Below are 12,813 nucleotides of genomic sequence, written 5' to 3' on the forward strand. Positions count from 1 at the left end.
GATTACCTGATAGCGTTCACAAATTGTTTCGTGTTACCTACTTTTTTTTTTGCGATAATTATCTACAATGCAATAACTCTTACTTACTGATGTATCAAAAAGCTTACGACACATACATTTTTCGCTGTTCTTTGCGCATTTTGACAATTCGAAGTTTACTTTAGTTGTCTACCTATTAATCCCAGTAAGAATAAAAAAGCGTCGGCATATTTACCTGTACTCATAAACAAATATTATTTTAATTTGGAAACCTTAAATGTGCAGAGAGCCATCCAGTGTGACGTACATGTAGGTGGGAGGTGATAAGTTCAAGGTTAGCTGATTCTGAAAAAAAGGTATGGCAGTGCCCATGGTGTGAAATATTTAGATGGCCATAATTAGGTATAGTATTATTTTCAGTTTCAACTCACATAACATGCAGCATAAAAATAAATAAACCGTAGTTACCATTTCTGTTCACCATGGTACACATACTTAACCAAAATGAAGCCGGTTTCATATGCAAGTTTATTGTTTAATACTACTTAACAAATACTTCTCTCTCTGCCAAATATGCTTAGGAAAAATATGTCCCATTCCGAATTACCTACTGCCATATTGTGAAGATTACCATATGTCAGAAACCTACATGTATCGTTTCTTATATGCAGTTTTCCCACAAATTGTTCCAAATTTATTAAATGAACGAAGCACATATTTGGTCCTCTGATTAGCTTTTGTATATTATGCCTCCAGTAATGGCCAGTTCATTACAATGAGCAAGGACATAATTACACAGACATGCTAGCGTTTCCCCCAAATAAGCGGTTGTAAGATGTACTTCATGCGAGCCCCAGGATTATACTGCAATGTTAGTATCTGTTCCTGCCTCGAACTTTCTGCAGTTCTCAGGGCTAAACTCAAAGGTACAAAGGATATGGCTAAACAGTCTCATTAGCTTTGCCTTCCTCTGAGGTCTAAGGTTAAACAGTCCAATCAATGTTGCCTCCCTGAGTTTTTTTCACTCACACAAACATATTGCATGCGGGACTCTAGCTTCTTCTTGACCTCCTCTGACTGTAGCTGTTCCAAGGTGAGCAATGACAGGCCTAGTTGGTCCTCCTGAAAAAGCAATTGATATTTTGTTCGCATACCTCGTGGGTCTTGCTCATTATATAGAGAAATTAGTTGTCATGCATCTTTAGCTGTCAGCGAGGCCAGGGAATTCTCCCCATTTAATCTACAGGAGTATTAGGGTAGTTTTGATATCATAAGTGGCACTATGAGTTCATACTATGTAAAGCCCAGTTACAAGTATACTTATTGGGGTAGACGTTGGATATATTAAAATAAACTTGTGTAACAATTTTGTAACTGTGACTAATTTGATGGGAAATGTTGCCAGTAAACAAATGTGAGCTTTTTGGCCCTTCTTTGTTTAAATTCCATAAATAACATTGTGGGGATATCAGCCACAATTCATTATTTATGCCAGAGGACTAAATTGTACACAAATACAATGCATAGACAATGACAAATTATTCTGAATTCCTTCAATTACGATCTACCCTGCTGAAAGGCTGAGCCATGGTGCGTAGGAAGCGTTTAGCGATCTGGACAGCCTCATCTGTCGACAGATTACACAGACTGTCTTTAAGGTGCTCCTGAATCAAGCGGGGAATCTTGCCCCTCTTGTCCGCACGAGAAAAACGCTTTGTGAAAAGGAGAAGAAATTATTCATACATAGATCTAAGATTTATCGAAGATTTCTCAACTAAAAGCTCATCCAACGATACACCTCATCATAGTGAAACTTCATGGCAAGTTATTTAAAATTCCTAAAATGATGGTCAAGATACAGCTTCAAAAAATATTCAACCTTTGACCTATAACTTTCACCTTTGAAGTCATAATTCAACCTCAAAGCATGAACTTGACCTTTGAACTGTAGGTCTGGGTCTTAAGCGTGACACACCTCCTCATCATGTAGAACCTTCATTATATTTGTTTGGTAAATCCTATAATGCATAGTACGTAAGCGTGAACTTGACCTTAAAGATGCACACCTAGGTCTTGTGCACGACACCCCACCTCATCATGTAGAACCTTCATGGTATGTTTTTCAAAAATCTACTGGTCACACTCCAAACTTTGAGGTCAAGTTTAAGGTCATGTGTGCAATCATTTTAAAGTTATCACTCAGACAGGCTTTTTGCATTCAAGGTCACTGTAAACCTGTGACCTGATAATCTCAAAATTTATAAGAGACATCTACTGGTCAGAAACAGTCTTTATAGTACAGGACCATAGGTCCGGCATTGGCGGACAAGCTTTTCGCTTTCAAGGTCACTGTGACCTTGACCTTTGACCGGATGATCTCAAAATGAAGAGGGTTCATCTAATGGTCACCCCAAATATCGGAGTCAGGTTTGAGAACAATAGGTTAAGACATTTTCCAGTTATCACTTGGACAAGCTTTGGTTGCCAACCTACAAGCCGTCTGAATCACCAACCTACCGATTAACCGAACGACATCTGCAAAGCAATATACGAAGGGAGGGGAAGAGGAGGGGCATAACTATCATTTCTTTTAGAGTGAATCATCACAAGTTTATACATTTAAATGGAGCATTCACTTAACTTAAATGTAACTTTAAGTGAACAAAGATCTGTTCTGACAAAAAAAGAGAGATTAAACACTTGTTCAGTCACCAAATCTCACCTTATCATCAAACAGCCTTAAACCGTAGTCTGTCTAGCCTTTGTGAAATATTCTCAAACACTGTTTAGTGGAAGAATTAAACACAGGGTCAATCACAGAATCCTACCTTATCAGCAAACAGCATAATGCCGTAGTCTGTCTTCCCTCTGAGACACCTTCCCACACACTGTGCAGCATGTCTCATGGCGTCAAGCGTGAGGAAATCATTCTCACGAATCTGGAATTGCTCCCGGAGGTACTCAAGACGGGCCTGTAAGTTTTGTCCGGTCATATCATTTTAACATTTGAAGCTTAATTGTTGGTATTGCTTTGATAGAAAGCCAAGGAATTGATTTTGTTGTAAAAACCGTATCCGTGGCTGTAGCTGTAAATGTACTGACAGAACATCATTCAAATTGATCAACTATACTCCTGATACATATTTTACCATTCAAGATGTCATTTCTTTAAACTAATTGCAACAGTTTAGGGCAAGTTATTTATCCCACACTAGAATTCCATGAATCAGATGAGTCGCCTTTCGTGAGCACCCAGATATATTAAGTGGGGGTCACTATGACCTTGAACTTTTTGGCACTCCTTTCAAATTATTGATTTTAAATGATTGCACCTTTTTGAGGTTAAGGTCGCAATGAACATGACCTTTGACCCCAAAATTAATATGGGTTATCTAGTGCCCATTAACAATATACATGCAAATGCCTAGTTTAAAGACGCAGTTTACGACCCGTTCACTGATGTCAGACAACTAATCCCTGTGTCTGTAATGATTCAATATTGCATGGTCCAAGAGGTTACATACCTTGAGAATTCTGCTCTGTGTATACACATATGGAACGCCAAACATGATTACAGCTCTCCCGAGGTGATGATCTGTAAATACATGAAAATAAGTGACAAGATGACAATCGCTAGCGATGTAAATACAAACCTGCCACTTCCTTTATGATACAATTCTTTAAGTCATTTTAAGTAAGAAATAATTTCATGCATGTACATTATATTTCACCGAAAGCTATCAACATTGCAACTTCACATATATTCTTAAAACAACAGTCTTGAATTCCTAGTTACAAAATGTACTGATGAAATATGTTTTTGGTATAGGAGTCTACCTCTTACCTGAGAGGCTTGCCAGGGGCATGTTCTGTTGACTTCTCGAAAGAAACACCAGTAGCTGTTTCTACCAAAAACATATACATGTACTTGAAAAAGCTAAGTAGTTTGCCATTTACATACCAAAGTCAATTCCCTCAGATATCTTCCCCCTTTCAACAGACAGTAGCACAGCTCCTCGCCCATTCTCACATGCCTGGATACAAATACCATAAATAAGATACGTGTTTACGATAAAAGTTGATTACTCATTGTTTATAACTGAAACATTTGGATACTTGTTTTACAAGAAATTTGTATATTTTTACAGTTGATTACATTTGTGTAACTTCAATAAAAAACAGCTTTTTTATGCAAGAATAATAAAGTGTAATAAGACCTTTTGGTAGTTACGGAGATCCAGGGTGGTTTCTGCAGCGTCCTGTGTCTCTATGAACAACAGTTTGTGTTTCTGTATCTGGTCTATGATGCCCTGTAAACAAAGACATACATGATCATCCTGTGATAACAACACACGGTGCCCACAAGCATATGGGTTGAATGCTTTCATTTGCCCAGTAGAGATTGGCAAGTAATCAGTGCATCATTTACTTACAAGTTGACCAAGAATTTATGAGTAAAATGCTTTCCGTTGCTCTGTTATTATTGACAAACATTCACTGCATTATATACCAACATGTTTCTCAAGAGTTGAAGGGTTTTTTCAATCTTTTTGTCAACTATTTACTTACTAGTTGTCAAAGCGTTTTTGAGATGATTTCTGTTTGCTCTGTGAATATTGGTAAGTAATCACAGCATAATATACAAGTTCCCAACATTTTATGAGTTGATTGATTTCTTTTCAAGTTTCATACAATTGAATTTGACAAAGAGAGAGAAACATCGTTTTCGTATCAAGAACATAGAACAGTTACTCAAACTCAATACAAGTCTTGATTAACTTACCTGCTCATACCAAGATGCAACTGTTGACTCCTAAAATAAAAGAAACAGCAACATCAGATTTGAATGTCATGATAATAGTGTACACAGATTCTCCTGTTAAAGTACAAGGTCCATGTCCTGACTTGTGGCACATTTCCTTACACCTCATTTAAATTCCTATATTAATGCTTTTAAAAAAAAAATAAACTAATGATTACATTGGTCCAAATGTGAAAGTAAATGAATGGAAAAATGCAGCTTATTCATGACAGAGTCCTAATTTCACATGACAACAGAGATACAGCCCTTCAAAGGACATACCGAATGATCTCAGATGCAAGTATCTACTGAATGCTTATTCCTTTTCAAGAAAAACATTAAACTCTGACACTTGCCATGTATATATAGCTAGTAAAGAAGCAGACGACACCATCAGGAACCACTCCGCACATCTCCACTAGAAGGTTGCCATAGTAACGGATAACAGCCGGATCATCTAGAGATTCAAACTTGGAACTCATGGCAACCTGGTCATTGCCTTTGCTCACAATCTGCAAAAAAGGATTACCTTTATACAAAAACTATACCAGGTAAAAGATATTTGGTTCCAATTAATTTTTGCTTGGAACGGGGGTTCTAACAGCTGATAATATGTCAGTCCTGAAACCCCCAAGGCAGGGGTTTGTTTGAATATAAAGCATTCATGCCCACAACTGGGGTAAGGGGCTTAGACACCTTTTCAAAATGTTTAGTCATTGATATTTATTCCAAGGTACTTCCAACTGTTTATTAAGCAAATTTCTGCACAAAAACAACGTTTACAACTGTACAATAGTCTGAAGTTAAAAGCTCTCAATTTTGATCTCAGAATTAATCCTGAACATCAGAAGCTCTGTTGTGACTACAGCTGTTTTATAGAAGTATCCTGACAGAGTCCTTTTTTTCTGCCTAGATACCAGCCAGTGACCTCTTGGTAAGTATGCAAACACCTCTACCACTCATAATAGTATGGTATAGGGAAATGGCATCCAATCCATTATCAGATATTCAAAATTTAACTTTTGTTATTAAAACGAAACAGTATGTTAACCACTTATCATAAACATGATAATAAGTAAGCTTGAAACAAAGTCTCAAACCGGACTGAACAAGTTAATTTTTCAGCGCGAGCTATTTACCTGTACCTACCATTGGACATATGGAAGTCCTAGCCAGAGTCATGGAAAAGGTTGCCATGTTAACGGGCCGGAAATCTAAGATCTTTGGGTACATGTTTAACGGTGATAGGGTCTGAAATTTTTTTTCATAGGATAACGAGTAAATATGTTGAATTGATATACCCCAACCTGATTTGGCAAAGTAGATGGAATGGAAGTAAAGTGATGTTTTAACTGAAACCTTCAATGTGGCTGCAGAGTGATGGACTCTTATGAAGGTTGGATATCAGTTTGTTTGTAATTGTTTGAAATAAAAGAATTTTGTTTCTAGTCAAATATAGCATTTAGATTGTTTGACTCCCGGTTACCCAGTTTCAAACAAATTTAACATTTCATCAAGGTAAATATTCTGATGAAATTTCATAAAAATTAGTTTCATGAATATCCGTGAGCCGATATATATATATTGTCACTGTTTGCTCCTAAGATTTCTCTAATAGTTGACCTAATGACCTATTTTGACCTCATTGACCCACTCTTAAAATCTACTAAGATTTTAACAACGAAATCATTCTGACAACAGTTTGAAAAAAATGTCTCTGGTATAACATCAATCGACCAATAAAATCCAGAATTTATATTACGCTCACAATTATCATTAAAGTGCAAAAACTTACACCGCCTTGGGCGGATGGTAACCACTTTTTTGGCGGTATCGATTGACTTTCTTTTTGTTGCAGACTGACATTGTACATGAATTTATCTAATTATTGACAAGTATACTTTGATTAATTTGTTTGGAAACAGTAGTATTTGAAAATGAGTGTGTCTGAAATTCGGACACAAGGCTGTTGAGTTTCACTATCACATGCTCATAACTTCATGTCAGCATTTTAAGCAATCTAGTTAAAATCAAATCCCTGTAAAACCTGCTTCACGACATAACGCTATGGGTGTACATAACATTTAACATAACAATACCATTTGAATGAGATTAGAAAGCAAAGAGGAGTCTAAAAAGCTTGTCCTGGTCATAAAATAAAACAAAAAACAGGTTTACAATACACTCAAAGAGTTAGACCCACTTTCCGTTTCCCTCCGCGTATTTTCGCTATCGCGGCCAACACAGTGATTTTATCATTTAAGTTTGAATCTAAGGCCCTCGGAGGGTGATCAGTCGACCGAAGAATAACAAACTTGGCATTCCTCGCAGGGGTTAACTCCACAAAACTCTTCGGACACTTAATAAGAATCTACGCTAAAGTTAGTTTTTATTAAAATTTTCAACCGATTATGACGGCTCCAGTAAATTGCTATTATTCTTTTTCCTCTGCCGCATTTTGCATGAAGTTAGCTTACCACAAGAATGCAGTCGTATTTCACTAGTTGCACATGCATCTTATTAACGTGTTTTTGCTAATGACTGAATACATTGATAAACACATTTCAGAAAGACTAGTTTACACATTTTCTAACATTTTTAGCGAGGGCAACAGTTTTGCCCTCAGAGGAAAATCCGCAATCATCGACTTTATCCCTCGGAGTGAGCGAGGTAAGTGGGTCTAACTCATTGAGTGTACTGTATCATTGTATTCAACAAAATGTTATTCAAGCTTATAATACCCCTGATGTGATGACAAAAGAAGTTCAGGACCGGGTTGGGAATGGTCGGTGTTTGACTATCAAACGGCTCGATTATCAATGCAAAACCTGTGGCAAAAGAAAGTTGTTTGTTTAAATAACAACAAGAGCTATCACATGAATGTGAAAAATCCTGTGATAGCTAACCAACATCTAAATGTGACCTTGGACTTTGAGACGAGAGCATGAAAACCATGCCTGGCACATTTTCCAATGCTGCAGATCAAAATTCAATTAATATTCAAAAATTGTAGTTAAGAGACAAGATAGTTAAGGATAGGCATCAACATAAGCCTTCCTTTGGGGACATTATAACTTATGGGTGTTATCCTCACCCCAAAGGCAGAGGACCTCTACAGAAAGACTTGTACCAAATATGTAAGTACAAGGATTTTCTGTGAGCAATCTTTGAGAAATGACGGTGGTGTCTCAGACACGACGAGCTGTATCCGTATCCTTGTCTTAAGATACTCACAGAATCGCTTCAAGGAGAGATAAAGTGTTCTGAATTCCGGATGTTACCTGGGACTGCCTCTGCATAATAAATTCATTTCCGAATTAAAAAAAATATTGCTGTGCTCAAAATAATTATGGATACAAAAATAAATATTTTGTATACTTCTTTGGCAAGTATGCATTTAATATAACAGTTTCTTTCTTTATTATGACATAGTGATGAAAATAGTAAAATTTGTGATAAAGGTTGAACTTTAACTTAAAAAGCTTGTGCAATACAGCCCCAGATCTATAAAGCATGGGTAAAACATAACAAGAGGGCCATGATGGCCCTAAATCTCTCAACTACGTAGAAGTTTTATAAGAGAGTTTTTTATGAGAATGATTTTTTTTTGGTTTTTGGCAATGCAACTAGGTCAAATGTTGTATTGCTTAGGTAAATCTAAGTACAACATTGATATATTTTTAAAACTGTACACATGATCCAAATTTCATTGCTGTAGCTTCAAAAATAAGGTAGTAGGTCAAAATTTCACCGTATAGCTCATCCGAGGACAGCATTGATATTTGTTTTCAAAACAGTACACATGATCCAAATTTTATTGCTGAATTAAAAAATAACAAGTTTTCTTTCGGTTGCCATGACACCAAAAAATCTGCTTGGAATTCATTTCCTTGAACAATTTTCAAAGGGCACCACCCAAGGATCATCCCAGTGAAGTTTCATCTAAATTGGCCAGGCTGTCTAGGAGGAGATGTCGTTTGACGCAATTGTTGACAGACTGACGATGAACAAAGGACGGGACAGCGGGTGCTGGAAAAAGCTCACCCTGAGCACTGTGCTCAGGTGAGCTAAAAACTGTATTCAATGCATCAATAAGTGATAAAACCTACCTTGCAGAATTTCATCTGGAATCACTGTAAAAGAGAACAAATTGTTACCATCGTAATGAGGTGATACAGTAGAGTTTTGATTGGCTTTAGCTTAAATCACATACAATGCACACATAGTAATTTAAGTATTAACTTTACGGCATCAGCAGCCTGTTTCATTCTAAAACCTTTATAATAAGTTAAAATTAGTCTAATTTACATGAGTTTGATATGAAATTACCGAGATCCTGCCGGATTTTCTTTGAAATTCTCCAGAATTGTGCTGTTCTTCCAGGTTTCTTGTTTGTGATTTCGTTTACCCAGTGCCATCAGACCAGATTTATGTTTAAACGTTTAGCTACTGAGCTTGTTTCTGTAGTTTTTCACATAAGTATTTATTTTTGTTCATATTCGCAATGTTTAGTAAAATTATTTCAAAACTTGGCTTAACAGTTTAATTTATTGCAATAGTATAATAACATGGGTAACGTACTTATACGTTAATCTCAGCGAAATGGTAAATAAACACAGGAAATAGATAGACTTTCAAGCCATCAACAGTTATGCCGTGACTGAACCTGTTCTTACTGGGTTGGCAAGAATCACGCCCATTTGCTGGTTAACGCTGGTCTTTCTTAGACCCTCAACAGGATTATATACAAAGCAAAATTCTAAGAAGTTAGAAGAGTGCTGCAGAGTAAAAGCCACACTTTTGTAGTATAAGGGGGCATAATTCCTTAATGATATTGCAAGACTAATGGCTTTTGCTACATATAGTCTAATATTTATGGCAAGTTTCATTGCGATATCTTGCACAGTTTTGAATGCTGAGGACGCCACCAAGACTATCACAATACATTGATTTCTTTCTTCAAAATCGACGAGCCAAATATGTGTATCATGTTCCATAAAGCTACCTGGGTTTGCAAGGACTACATCTGTTTCCCTGTTTAGATTTGTCTCTCGAAGCCCCTCAACAAGACGCTGGTATTCCTGCTTCAGGTTGTCCGTGTCTGATTCCTTCAACCTAAAAGAGTATTACTTGATATGGGATACGGTATACACAATATGGAAGCAGTATTACTTAATATGGGATGCAGTATACACAATATGGAAGCAGTATTACTTGATATGGCATGCTGTATACTTGATATGGAAAGCAGTATACTTGATATGGGATGCAAAATACTTGATATGGGATGAAGTATTCTTGATATGGGATGAAGTATACTTGATATGGGATGCAGTATACTTGATATGGGATGAAGTATACTTGATATAGGATGAAATATACTTGATATGGGATGCAGTATACTTGATATGGGATGAAGTATTACTTGATATGGAAAGCAGTATACTTGATATGGTATGCAGTATGCACAATATGGGATGAAGTATACATGATATGGGATGCAGTATGCACAATATGGAAGCAGTATTACTTGATATGGGATGCAGTATACACAATATGGAAGCAGTATTACTTGATATGGGATGCAGTATACTTGATATGGAAAGCAGTATACTTGATATGGAAAGCAGTTTACACAATATGGAAGCAGTATTACTTGATATTGGATGCAGTATACTTGATATGGGAAAACAGTATTACTTAATATTAGATGCATTATACACAATATTGGAAGCAGTTTTACTTGATATGGGATGCAGTATACTTGATATGGGAAATAGTATGACTCTATATGCGATGCGGTATACTTGATTTGTGAAGTAGTATTACTTGATATTGGGTGCAGTTTACACACTTTGGGAGCAGTATTTTTGATATGGGAAGCAGTCTTACTTGATATGAGATGCAGTATATACAATGTGTGAAGCAGTATTTCTTGGTATGGGAAACAGTATACTCAATATGGGAGCAGTATTATTGATACGGGAGCAGTTTTCTTGATATAAGAAGCAGTATATACAATGTGAAGCAGTGTTCTTGATATGGGAAGCAATATATACAATGTGAAGCAGTGTTCTTGATATGGGAACCAGTTTATACAATGTGAAGCAGTGTTCTTGATATGGGAACCAGTATATACAATATGAAGCAGTGTTCTTGATATGGGAAGCAATATATACAATGTGAAGCAGTGTTCTTGATATGGGAACCAGTATATACAATGTGAAGCAGTGTTCTTGATATGGGAACCAGTATATACAATGTGAAGCAGTATTCTTGATATGGGAATCAGTATATACAATGTGAAGCAGTGTTCTTGATATGGGAAGCAGTATATACAATGTGAAGCAGTGTTATTGATATGGGAAGGAGTATTCTTGATGTGGGGAGCAGTATACTTGGTATGGGAAGCAGTATTCTTTATATGGAAAGCATCTACACACTATGGGAAACAATATGCACTTGATATGGAGGGGCGGTATAAATACTGTGGGAAATCACTATGGGCAGCATTATACACATTTGGAAGCAGATAACTTTCTAGGGTAAGCAGTTTACAATGTATATACATTGTAGGAAGAAGTATACACACTTTGCGAAGCAGTAATACACAATAACAGGTTTATGCCGGAGACAGACTGCATTCAATTGTTTTGATTTTAAACCATATCCTTAGTAAATTCTGAAAGACTCTGAAGCTAGTTTCTTCATCAATCAAACTATTGGCATAACATGTCATGCTTTAAAGCAAGATATACGAACTAGGGGAAGTCTAATACACGCTGGGAACACACTACGGGAAACAGTTTATACATTATGGAAAGCGGTATACACACTATAAGAAGCAGTTTACAAAATATGAGAATCAGTATACACACAATTTGAAGCAGTATACAGACTGGGAACTATATACACACTGTGGAGCAGTATACACAATATGGGACGCAGTAATTTGATATATAACTACATGTATCTGCTGGAGACGGACTGTATTCTTTATGCACCAGTCAATTGAAACCACGCCCCCCCCCCCCCCTGGTCCGGGGATATACCAAGGATAGCCGGGGAAATGGGCCGTGTTTTTACCTTCCAGTTGGCCCCACAGTGCCGGTTGAATGCAGTGGTTTTGTCTTCGCGCCAAAAATAGCGGCGAATGGGCCTTACCTAGGGTCCCTGGGGTGCGATGGTATTTTCCAGGCATTTTACCAACAGTTCGTCGCCGAAGGTCGGGGATTTTACCCGGGGTTGGCTGAACCGAAAGCCGGTCAAAGTCCATGCTATTCCCCGGACCTGGGAGAGGGTTGCGTGGTTACAATTGACTGGTGCATTATTTTGACTTATTTTAACCATATTAGAAGTAAATCCTGAAATACTAAACTATAAGCTAGTTACTGCATTAAAAAACAAAAGCGCCACATAGACGAACACCAACGTTTGTGTGTGTTTTCAATCAAACCAGTGGGCCAGCTTGTCATATGCTTGCATATTGATTTCAGTAACATTCGTACCAAGTATTATTTGAATATTGTGAACAAAAGTACTTGCACGACGACACACACTGCCAAGGCTATCCCAATATCTCGACTTGTATTCGCCGAAAAACACTTGGGCAGCTTGAAATAAGTTTGTAGATGAAAAGGACACAGGGTCAGTATTCAATATTGATCTATTTCTTAGACATGCATCAGTGAACCTTTTCAGCCTATTGGTCTGCTAAATAAACATGCCATTCATAGCACTTAGTTTCTAATTTAAATTTAAGTTTAATCTTAGATGCTTATTGAATACGGCCACAACATTTCACAATCATTTTTGACAACCAAGTGCGTCCGTCCAATCGTTATGAGTCTATGGTAAATTTTTTTTATATATTTTCGCTTGTTCAGACTATCGATACTTCTGTCATGCCGAGACAAATGATAGTTTTATTGAGTTATATGTATTACGTTTACTATGAAAAGCTCTGTTGCCTTGCATATTTCATGTATTAGAGTCACAAAAATGTGGACATATAAAGAATATGTATTTATTTC

At 36.9% G+C, this 12,813-nt stretch overlaps 1 long non-coding RNA gene across 1 annotated transcript; it reads right to left on the reverse strand.

Moving 5' to 3' along the window:
- Nucleotides 1–3,953: 3,953 nt before the first annotated feature.
- LOC128207657 (uncharacterized) lies at nucleotides 3,954–4,890 on the reverse strand. Its single transcript, XR_008256742.1, has 3 exons — nucleotides 4,763–4,890; nucleotides 4,197–4,289; nucleotides 3,954–4,013 (listed from the first exon to the last, which is right to left on the reverse strand). It is a non-coding gene; the product is annotated as an uncharacterized LOC128207657 (long non-coding RNA).
- Nucleotides 4,891–12,813: the final 7,923 nt, after the last annotated feature.

Source organism: Mya arenaria, chromosome 11, assembly GCF_026914265.1.
Source record: "Mya arenaria isolate MELC-2E11 chromosome 11, ASM2691426v1".
NCBI classification, from domain to species: domain Eukaryota; kingdom Metazoa; phylum Mollusca; class Bivalvia; order Myida; family Myidae; genus Mya; species Mya arenaria.